Source organism: Durio zibethinus, chromosome 6 (genome assembly GCF_047325235.1).
Source record: "Durio zibethinus cultivar Kanyao isolate XHJ-2024 chromosome 6, ASM4732523v1, whole genome shotgun sequence".
Taxonomy (NCBI): Eukaryota; Viridiplantae; Streptophyta; class Magnoliopsida; order Malvales; family Malvaceae; genus Durio; species Durio zibethinus.
The window spans coordinates 22,056,174-22,066,951 of record NC_143167.1 but is presented as its reverse complement, the minus strand read 5'-3'; the positions used below and the strand labels follow the sequence as shown (position 1 = coordinate 22,066,951).

Here is a 10,778-nt window from a genome sequence, read left to right as displayed (position 1 = left end):
TTTCTCAATTTAAAGCTCCATAACACCATAAAGAACAATCTTTAAATGATGGTTGTTGTTTGTAGACAATAAATAATATAAAAATGTAAATAATAATGCATAAAAAGTACATTTTTATACGAAAGAACTAAATAACGAATAGTAAAATATTTCAAATAGTCATAAACCTTATATCCTAAACATATATCTATCTCTTTTGGTAGCATCATTAGGCTTATTGTTCAATCTGACTTGTCTAGTAGGTCTAATAGATACCAAAATCCCAATAAAATTTGTTTCAATAGTAAGTTACTAAATAATAGAGAAAAAGGAAATTATTGTAATTATAAATTTTAACTAAAAAAAACTTGCCAAGTATTTGTAAAAGACAAAGTTAAAGCAATATTGGGAATATGGTGTCACATTATTTTGTATTTTTTCAACTTGTGTTGCTCTTATTAGACAAATATTAAATAAGCAAGAAGCAACGTTATAATTGTGCATGCAATTTCTTAGCTAAAATCATGTTAATGAATACAAAGAACCTTTCGTCAATACTATTTGAAACAAAAGTGCATCAAATCCTCTTATGTAGAAGTGCATTGTATTTCCCTACAAAAAATATTGAATTAAATAGAATGAAAGATATTCATTTATACTACAGTAACTATAATTGTAACAAAAAATAAAGTTTTCTTAACATTGTACTAACTTAAGCATCTATTTCTACGAATTCAAGGCTAAGAATATTATTTGGTTCAATGGATTAACACATTTTCAAATTTTAGATATTCTGAATTTAACACTTTTTAAAGGTTTAGAAGGATCAAGTTCAATGAAAAATTATAGCTTATCTTGCAAAACCTGAATCTAAAATTGAAAATAATTGAACTAAAGTTTAGTATTTCCCAAAGGAGAAACAAAAAAGAAACCAAGAAAAAAAGTAACAATTATAATTGAAATAAAGCATAGGATTTCGCATAAAACAAACAAAAAAAGAAACACAAAAATAAAAACATCAGTCATTAATCGAAATAAAGCAAATAAAATGGCATGCTCAATTTTCAAGGAAAAGTCAAGAAAAAATAAATAAAAAAAACAATTACTAACTTAAATTTAGATTCTCAAAAACTTCCTTAAAAGCAATATTTTTTGTTTCATTGTTTTCTATTCCTTGCTCATTATGAATCAAAATTTTCAAACATTTTTTAGATGTTACTCTTGAAAGAGCTATATATAATTGATCATGCTTAAAAATATGTTTAGGTAAACAAAGACCAACAATAACTAACGTTTTTTCTTGACTTTTATTAATGGTCATTCCATTACATAATCTCATAAGAAATTGCTTTCTATTCAAAACAAAGGGCCATTTTTTATGTTTAACAATCAAAATAATTCTAGGAATAAAAACTTTATCACTAACATGAGTTCCTAATAATATTTTACTCTCAATGACATTCGAAGCTGATTGTGTCACCAAAAAAAGTCTAGTACCATTGCATAAACCTAAATACTATTTATATTTAGCAAAAGCATAATAACAACACCACTTTTCAAGACAATTGATGGTTAGAAGTACCAGAAAAATTTAGAAAGTTCAAAATTAAATGGGATAAGGCAAATCTTGATCACCAACATGTTTAGAATCCATTGAAATGTAATCATTGCATAACTATGTTTTTGTTTCACTTAGAACTAAATCAAGAACATAAGAATTAATGGAATCAACACTTTCATTGTATGAAGTAATAATTGCTCATTGTTTGAGGTAGTAAGGATCAAAAAAATTATCTTGAAAGTTAGAGTATACTACAAAAACTATACTAGCTATTGTGTTGTCAACAAAATGAATCAACAAATCCTAAGAAATTTTAGTGCAAGTTACTGTTTCCTTGCTTTTAGGCATTACAGATCCAATCTTACCATCACCTATGTCCAACAACCATTGAGCAAATTTTGCATTCTCATTCTACATTGCCTAATCTAGGATTTGTCTATGTAATCTAATATTTATTCTTAAATGAAATATCTTACAATTATGCCAAAGCTTGGATTGATTTATTGAATCATTCAAAATATATGTCTTTGTTCCTATTTGAATAATAGGTAATACTTACCTAAAATCTCCACCAAAAACAATTGTTTTACCTCCAAATGGTTTTTCCGTAAGAATAAAAATATCTTTTATAAGTACATCTCTTAATGACTTATCCAAAGCCTCAAAGCAATTTCTATAACCTATAGGAGCTTTATCCTAAATAATCAAAGTAGTTTTTTTGTATCAATCGAGCAACTTGTATCCTTTTTTTTTTTTTGACATATGTGTAACGTATCGGTTCAGAGACTTAATTACTAGACATAAAATTTAAAATTATGAAAAACATAGAGTCATCACCAATATTTTTTAGGGTATGATTGGCTACTCAAAAAGTTTATCTTTTTAATAAAATGGATTTAGAGTTTATTAAGAAGATAATTTTGGTCTACGAAAACAGAATTCGATTCGAGAGTTGGTTACACATGAGAAAGGATTAGCTCCTTATAACGCCCATAAAATTGATACCAATTAACCATACACTGTCTATAATTTTGGATAAAAATGGCTTTTTTATTTGAAAATTTAATAATAATTCCCTTCATTTAAAAAAAAAAAGTTAAAATTCTTTATTTAGGAATATTGTGAAAATCTTTAGATTAAAGAAATATCTTATAATTCTCCAACATATAGGTAAAATTCAAAGTAGTCATTTCATCTAAGATTTATTACAACATCCATTTAAAAATAATAAAAATAACATTATTTGCCAATGATAAGTATTGATAATTCTCCAACATCTAAACAAAGTATCAAGAATTACATTTTATGGAATGCTATTTTAATTTTATTATTTTTTAAACTAATTTTTCAAAAAACTCTTATGCAGTAAAACTGAAGAATGATATAATTAACATTAAATATTAATAATTAAAATAATACATATGCATAATGAGTGCAAATATTAATCTTAAAATGTGATAAATGCAAATGATGATAAGATGTGATTTTAAGAATTAAGTTCTTAAATATAAAGAGACTACATGAACTCTCTAATCTCTAGATAGGGTTTGAGTGTGATTATTTATATTTAAGATCTCATTTTATTTTTATTCTTTATTTAATATTGTTATCATTTTAATTATGGAATTATAGGAAAAATCTTAATGAAATAAAATTTTCTAAATACCTTATCATTTAGGTGATATTCAGGGACAAACTATTTTACAAAGGGTTTTAATATAAATCCCTAAAAATTTAAGATGGTTTTGAGGTTTTGGGTAAGTTTAGGGTTTCAACTAAGGCCTAGGGTTTTAGGTTTCATTTAGGGTTTTATTTAAGATTTTAATTTTAGGGTTTTATTTAGGGTTTCACTTAGAGTTTCAAAAATTTTTGAACTTCTCTAAAAATTTTTAACATTTAAGCAAACTTTTAAAGGAAGCTCTTTTTTTATAATTTTTCTAAAATGAAATTTTTATATTTTTATTTATTTTCTTTTTATATTAAAAATTTTATCATTATTATTATTTATTTATCTTTTATTGTTTTATTTTTATTATTTCTTATTTAATAATTCCTTAACATCTAAGTGGAATTAAAAATTGTAAAACATGATTTTGAATTTCCTTCAATATCTAGGCAGAGATTTAAAATTTTTTTCTTTTTATTAATTTTTATTATATTTTAAAACATTTTTTTTAAAAAATGCAAATAAATGCTAAATATATAAATATGATCAAAAGTAACATAAACATGCTAATTAGAAAGCTAATACATATATAATATCATTAATTATTAAAAATCTAACATGGGTTAAAATAATTAAATGATAATAACAATAGTAATAATAGAAGTAATAATAATAATAATAATGGTGTAAAGGCCATATAAACATCCATAAGCCTTAAGTTTTTACTTACTATTTTTGTTTTATTATTATTCTATTTCATTATTTCTTATTCCAAATGTGTTTTAAAATTTTATAGTTATATTTTTTAACATCATGTGGACAACATGAAAGGTAAGAACTTAACAAGACAACACCAATCAATCAAAAACTGAAAGCCAATTTGCAAGAGAGCAGTGAATATGTAAACTTTAAGCTTTTTTTCTTATCACAACCATCCCTTATGTAACACTAATGCATGCATAAAAGGAGAAAGGAAATGAAAACAATAAAATGTAGAAACTGGATGAAAAATAAAGCATAATGAAAATATAACAAGCACCAAACCATACACTAGCAGACCTATAAATAGTAGCTTAACATACACCAGACTAGTAAGCACAAAATTACAACAAGCCATGCAAATAGCATATACACAAAAGTTTAAAAAACCCTCAAAATGAACCTAGCTACATGCATTCAATAAACATATACTTAAAAGGAAATGAGATAAGGAGGGCATATAGGGTTTGTTTTTTGCAAGTTATTTTTCCTTGCCTTAGTTTTTTTTGGCTTCTTTGTTCTACTTCTACTTCACACTATAGGAGAATAGATTTTTAGTAGCTTTTTTTTTTTTTTTACATTTAATGGCATTTATAAAAGCCACTAACCGATTCATGGTGTTTGTGAAAAATGTCGCTAAAAGTGCTGGCTATACCTATGTCAAGAAAGATAGTGACATTTTAGGAAAAAATGCCATTAACTTAGTGGCGTTTGTCGATAAAAACGCTGCTAAATTTAGTGACATTTTTGGACACAAATGCCACTATCTTTTGTAATTTAGCAGGATTTATCCATATAAATGCTGTTACATTTAGTGACATTTTTGGACATAAATGCTGCTAATTTATGTAATTTAGTGATATTTGTCAATAAAAATGCCACTAAATTTAGCAATGTTTTTTTATAACAAATGCTGCTAAATTAGCAAATTTACTTTTTTATTTTTTAAAATATTTATTATTATAATTAAATAAAAATATTAAAAGAAATAAAAATGAATTTAAATTCATAAACTAAATATTATAAATATTTAAACATTTAAATACATAATTTGTTCTAAATACATGTAAAACAATGTTTAATACAATAACATTTAAATTGTTTTAATACATTAACCAAAAATTTAAATATATGAAATTGATGACTGTTTGGATAAAGGTAAAGTAGCTTCACCAAGTACATTGATCTTGATCAAAAGTCCATAATCTCGTAAATTCATATCCAATTTCCCTGATAATGCATTGAGATCGCTCTACATTTTAAGCTTCCCTTTACACTTTTCCTTTAGACATAAATCTACCAGTTCAACTACTTCCTTCAATGTTTTTGACACAGCTTGCAATTGCTCCTTACAAAGAGCATTTTTGGAAAAGAAAAGATGGCCCTATTAACTTATAAATAGAGTCAACTGGTAATGGTATGACTTATGAGCCATGGAAGAAACTTTCCTTTGAAGAGAAGATAGGTCATAGGAGTCCCTATCCAAAGCTGTGTATGTCGAGCGTATTTAAATTCTTCAAAGTGAAGCAACCCCACTAACAACATATATTTAAGAAAATTCAAAGCAAAAAATTCTAAAAGAACAATACCTCTAATTGCTTTGACTTTTTTTAAAATTTACAGCACTCTACCATTAACAGCCACGAAGTAGTCCCCACTATTGTTCTATGTAAAGCTAAGAGCATAAGAAACGAACATTAAAAAAACATTTAAGTCTAATCAAAACGATCAATTTTTGAGATATGAAAACCAAAGATGAAAGAAAGATGAAAAATTGCATAAAAAAAAAAGAAAAAGAACAAAAATAAAAACCATTTTATTTTTCATAAGGCAGGGATCAAAAAAAGCAACCTAAAACAACTTCAAAGAACATTGGACTAACCTTTAAGACTCAGGTATTCTAAAACTTATCCTTTTTTTTCTAGCAAGTAACCCACTATAGCTTAATCCTCAAACTTCTCTTTTCTCTTTCTCTCTTAATTCTAACCCAGATAATGCTTCTAAAAATTGACAACAAACTACAGCTTTCAAAAAGAAAAAAAAAAAACTAATTCTTTACTTAAAATTGAAAACTTGCAATGTAGTGATACTTTTAAAATCAGCAATCAGATTTGAAATACTCAAAACCCTTTTTTTTTTATTAATGAAGGGCCTTAAATTACGAAGACAAACACCAACTCAAGTCTAAAAACCAAAAAAAAAAAAAAATGAAAGACCCAGTTTTTTAAAGTATTCAAGCTTTTAACAACATGGCATAGAGGGAGAGAACAACCTGAATAGCAACATGGCAAGAGCACTAAAGGTCTCAAACATGATTTTGGTCATTTTCTCATGATTGGCTTTTAGGTTGATAAGTGGGTGCCTCAACTTGAGAATGGTTGCAGATGAATTGCAGTTGATGAATGATAAATTGAAAAAAGAAATGCTTGGGTTTATAGAGAAGAAAAGCAATTGAGGAAAGGAAAGGAAATTAGGCGCAAGTTCAAATTTTATGGGAAAATTAGTGACATTTTCTTAAAAAATGCCACTAATTTTTTTCTTGAATAATCCCCTTAAATTTTGAAGAGATGATTATTGAAGGCATTTTTCGTCGAAAAGGCATTCAATAATTTCCTTCAATTTTTAGAGAAGATTATTGAAGGCGTTTCATGCTAAAAATGTATTCAATAATCTCCTTTAATTTTTTATAAGGGATTATTGAAGATGTTTTCTACCAAAAACACATTTAATAATCTTTTTAAATTTTGACAAGGAGATTATTGAAAGTGTTTTTTTTACCAAAATGCCTTAAATAATTTCCTTTCAATTTTTTAAAGCGAATTATTGAAAGCATTTTTGACAGAAAATGCCTTTAATGATCCATTTTATTTTTTATTAGAGGATTATTCAAGATATTTTTTTACCAAAAATGCCTTCAATAATCCCCTCGTTATTTTTTATGAAGAGATTATTCAAGATATTTTTTGCCAAAAATGTATTCAATAATCCCTTCTAAATTTTTATAGGGGATTATTAAATGTGTTTTTGCCAAAAACTCTCTCAATAATCCCTTTCATTTTTTATGAAAGGATTATTGAAGGTATTTCAGGTCAAAAACACATTTAATAATTCTTTTAAATTTTGACGAAGAGATTATTAGAGGCATTTTTGATCAAAAAAGACATTCAATAATCTCTTCTAATTTTTTAAAAGGAATTATTGAAGGCATTTTGGCAGAAAACGCCTTCAATAATTTTCTTCATTTTTTTATGAGGAGATTATTTAAGGTATTTTTTGCCAAAAAATTATTTTAATAATCCCTTCCATTTTTTATGAAAGGATTATTAAAGGTATTTTAGGTTAAAAATGCCTTCAATAATCCTCTTAAAGTTTTATGAGTGAATTATTTAAGGTGTCTTAGTGGATAAACATCACTAATTTTTGTCTTTAGTGGCATTTATAAGTACAAACGTTGTTATTTGAATATTTAGTGACGTTTTGATAAAAAAACGTCGTAAGTTTTATAAAAACAAGCTAAAGACTTTTATAAGTAAAATGTTGCTACAAAATTACCACTAATTTTTTATTTTATTGTAGTGCCACATCTTTTTTTCCACGCTTCTCTTTTATTTATTTATTTTGCTTGCCTTTTCTTACTCTTACGCCTTCTGCCTAGTTTTTAACATTGCCTCTATTGTCTCCTTTAGTCAATTTGTTCCTTCTTCTTCTTTGCAAGCATTTTTTAGTCTTGAATTGTGCATGTCTATTGCAGTTGTTTTTGCTTCTTCCCTTGCTACCACTTTCTCCTATTGTTTTACCTTTTTTTTGTTTCTGATTTTCCTTTTCTCCCTTTCACTGTGTGCCTACTACTAGTTTTGTTTCCTTACTCTCGATTCTGCCCCCCTAATCCCGTTTTTCTTTCTTTATTTTTTTGCTTTTTTTTTTTCACTAACTTTCTGTTATTGGTATTTTCTATTTCTATTTTGCTCTTTTTTTTTTGCTACTTTTTTCTTGTTTTTCTACAAGTATTATTGTCTCTCCTTCTTTTCGTTAGTTTTTCTCACCTTCCTTTTTAATTTTTTTTTTTGTTTTTGTGCTTCATCTTTTTTTTTTTACATTTTTTCTTTCTACCCTTTTTTTCCTTTAGGTTTTTTTGCTTTATTTTTTTTCTCTTCTTTTTTTCCTCCTGCCTATTGCTTGCTTTTAATTTATTTGGCTTTCTCTTTCTTAGTTTTTTTTTTTGCTTCCCACGTCTTCCCTCTTTTATCGTAACCATGCTATAGTTTTTTGGTTTTGCGATTTCTCTTCACGTCCTATGCATGGTGTGGTTTTTATTTGAATGCAAGGAACAAAGTTGAATGGTCTTTTTTTCTTGGGACATATTTGGGCCTTTAACAAAAGCCTAATTTTTTAATCTATGAGTTTAAGTTAGGCCTCCTTTGATTTCCCTTGGTTTTTGTCTTTTATGTTGGATTTGGCCTTTCTTTATTTTAGTTTATTTGTGCTCTCATTTATTTTAGGCTAAGTTTTTTATTTTTATTATTTTATTTATTTTTATTTTTAATTTGGTTTTTAAGTTGATGATTTTTATATTTTTATTTATTTGGATTTTCATTTAATGGCCAACACAGACCATAAATGGACTTTTAAAAAAGAATTGTTGATCAAGCTTTTTATTAGGCTATTTTAGGCATTCATTCAGATCTCACACCAAAACATTTAAAAATAAACAGTGTAATGGGCTCGAAAAGTGATAATTAAGGTCAAATTAGAAAGATAAGCCTAGATTAAAACAACAAAATATTTTTGACAAGATTAAGTATTTACCATATGTAGAACACTCATTGATAGTCAAAGGAATTTTGAATCGAGAATGCACTGCTCTACCTCCTAGAAGTAGCAAAGAAGCAATACCCGATGAAGCCACTACTAAAATAATTATTCTTGTTGACTTAACACAAAAAATAAGTGTATTCCATAAATATATCTTTCTTGTTCCTCAATGACCATAAACAAAAAAATCCCAAATTTGTTTTTATCAATTGAAAAATTTACAGATTTATAAGTTAGCATTTGTTCTTCATTCAAAATAGATAGCAACTCCAAATGTTTATGTTGAAGCTTAACCAAATCATAACTTAATTCTTTATGGATCAATCTATCAGTGATTCCATATAAATTCCTTTTAGTTGGTACAAGCAATTTATACTTAGATAAAGAGCTATAATTCCTATTAAAAATTTGTTTGAGAGCTATCAAACATATTTTTTCAATTTATTAGTCGAAATAGAATAATCAAATGATCCAAATGCAACTTTTAATCTGTGATTCAATATTTTTAGCCATAAATCTCCAATTATGTTCCCAAAAACTAAAAAGGTTTCCAACTTGACAAAACATAATGATTATAACAAAAAGTTGCCTAAGTTCTTCACCTGATGCCATTGAGAAGTTTAAACCAAAGTATCAATCTATTCTCGATCACTACCCAACAAACCTAAAGCATGACATGCAACTTGAAATTTAGGATAAATAATTTCATCCACTATTTTAATTTTTTCAAAATTTCTTGCTCCTTAAACACTATTTAACAACATCCTCAAAAAGTATAACTCACCAGATGCAGGATGTACATATATAATTCTACCTATAAATTTTTCTTGTTTTCTAGGCTGTCTCTTTTTTATCTTAGTACTCCAAACCCATTTTGTAGGAAAATCAGCATACAACAAAAACCTAGCGTCTTTATGCACTTAATTAATATACATTTATTAAGTCAACATTGTTTTTTGAACATAAGACCTTCTAATAATATAAGATAAATCTTTTTTATCATTGAAATATAAATATCATTCCTTAGGTAAATGTACAAGCAATCTTTGAATAGTTGGCTCCTATGATGTATTCCAAAGGCCAAAATTCTCGGATATATTTCATAAGCTGATAGATATCTACAATCGAGGTAAATTTTGACTTACATCAATTTTAGCAGGATATTCATGATTAAATTTATTTTCAGATGGTTGAACACTTTCAAAAATAGCCCTTAATCTATAAGGTCTTTTTTTTATGTACTTAAACAAATATTTGATAGCTTTGGTTTTACTACGAACTTCAACATTGAAATATTTAACAACCTAACCCACATTGTGCAAATGACAAAATGATTGTCCAATTCAATTCCATTCCTAATCGTAATATTTTCTTACATAATTGTTTCCCTTCTTCTATATAATGAAAATCAATCTTTATTAATTGTAGTATGTAATTGAAACTTTTTAGGAAAAAACTTTAAGCATTAACCTTTAAACATGCATGGTGCTTGAAGAGATGCAGAACTGCATTGACCATGAAATATAAAATTTATAATAGCATTATATCCAACGGGGTCGAATCTTTTATAAGGAATTGTAGTGAATATAATCTTATCAATTTCAGCAATAGTATAACATTTGATATCGAAATGTAAACATAGAAGAATATGAACTTATGGTAGCCCACATTTTTTAAACTCAATTGTATAAATAACTACATAAACATTTATAAAAAAAATTTAACAAATTATTCTTCAAACAAAATAAAAACACATGACAACATTAATAACAATTAAAAAAAAAAACCAACTTGCCATAACACAACCAAAGTGATTCTTCTTGCTTAAATTATCCATAAAATAAAATAACTTAATTTTAAAAACATGTGATACAATGTCAAGATGATCATCAGGTCATCGGCCTAGAATAAAAGTTAATGCTTCTCGAAATTCTGGCCATCAAGCATTGCATGTAAATATTATGAACAAATCAAGATAACTATAAAAACTACAAATTACGA

At 26.5% G+C, this 10,778-nt stretch overlaps 1 pseudogene; it reads right to left on the bottom strand.

The window, feature by feature from the left end:
- Positions 1 to 1,843: 1,843 nt before the first annotated feature.
- On the bottom strand, positions 1,844 to 9,389 carry LOC149518493 (uncharacterized; annotated as a pseudogene).
- Between the last annotated feature and the right edge of the window lie 1,389 nt (positions 9,390 to 10,778).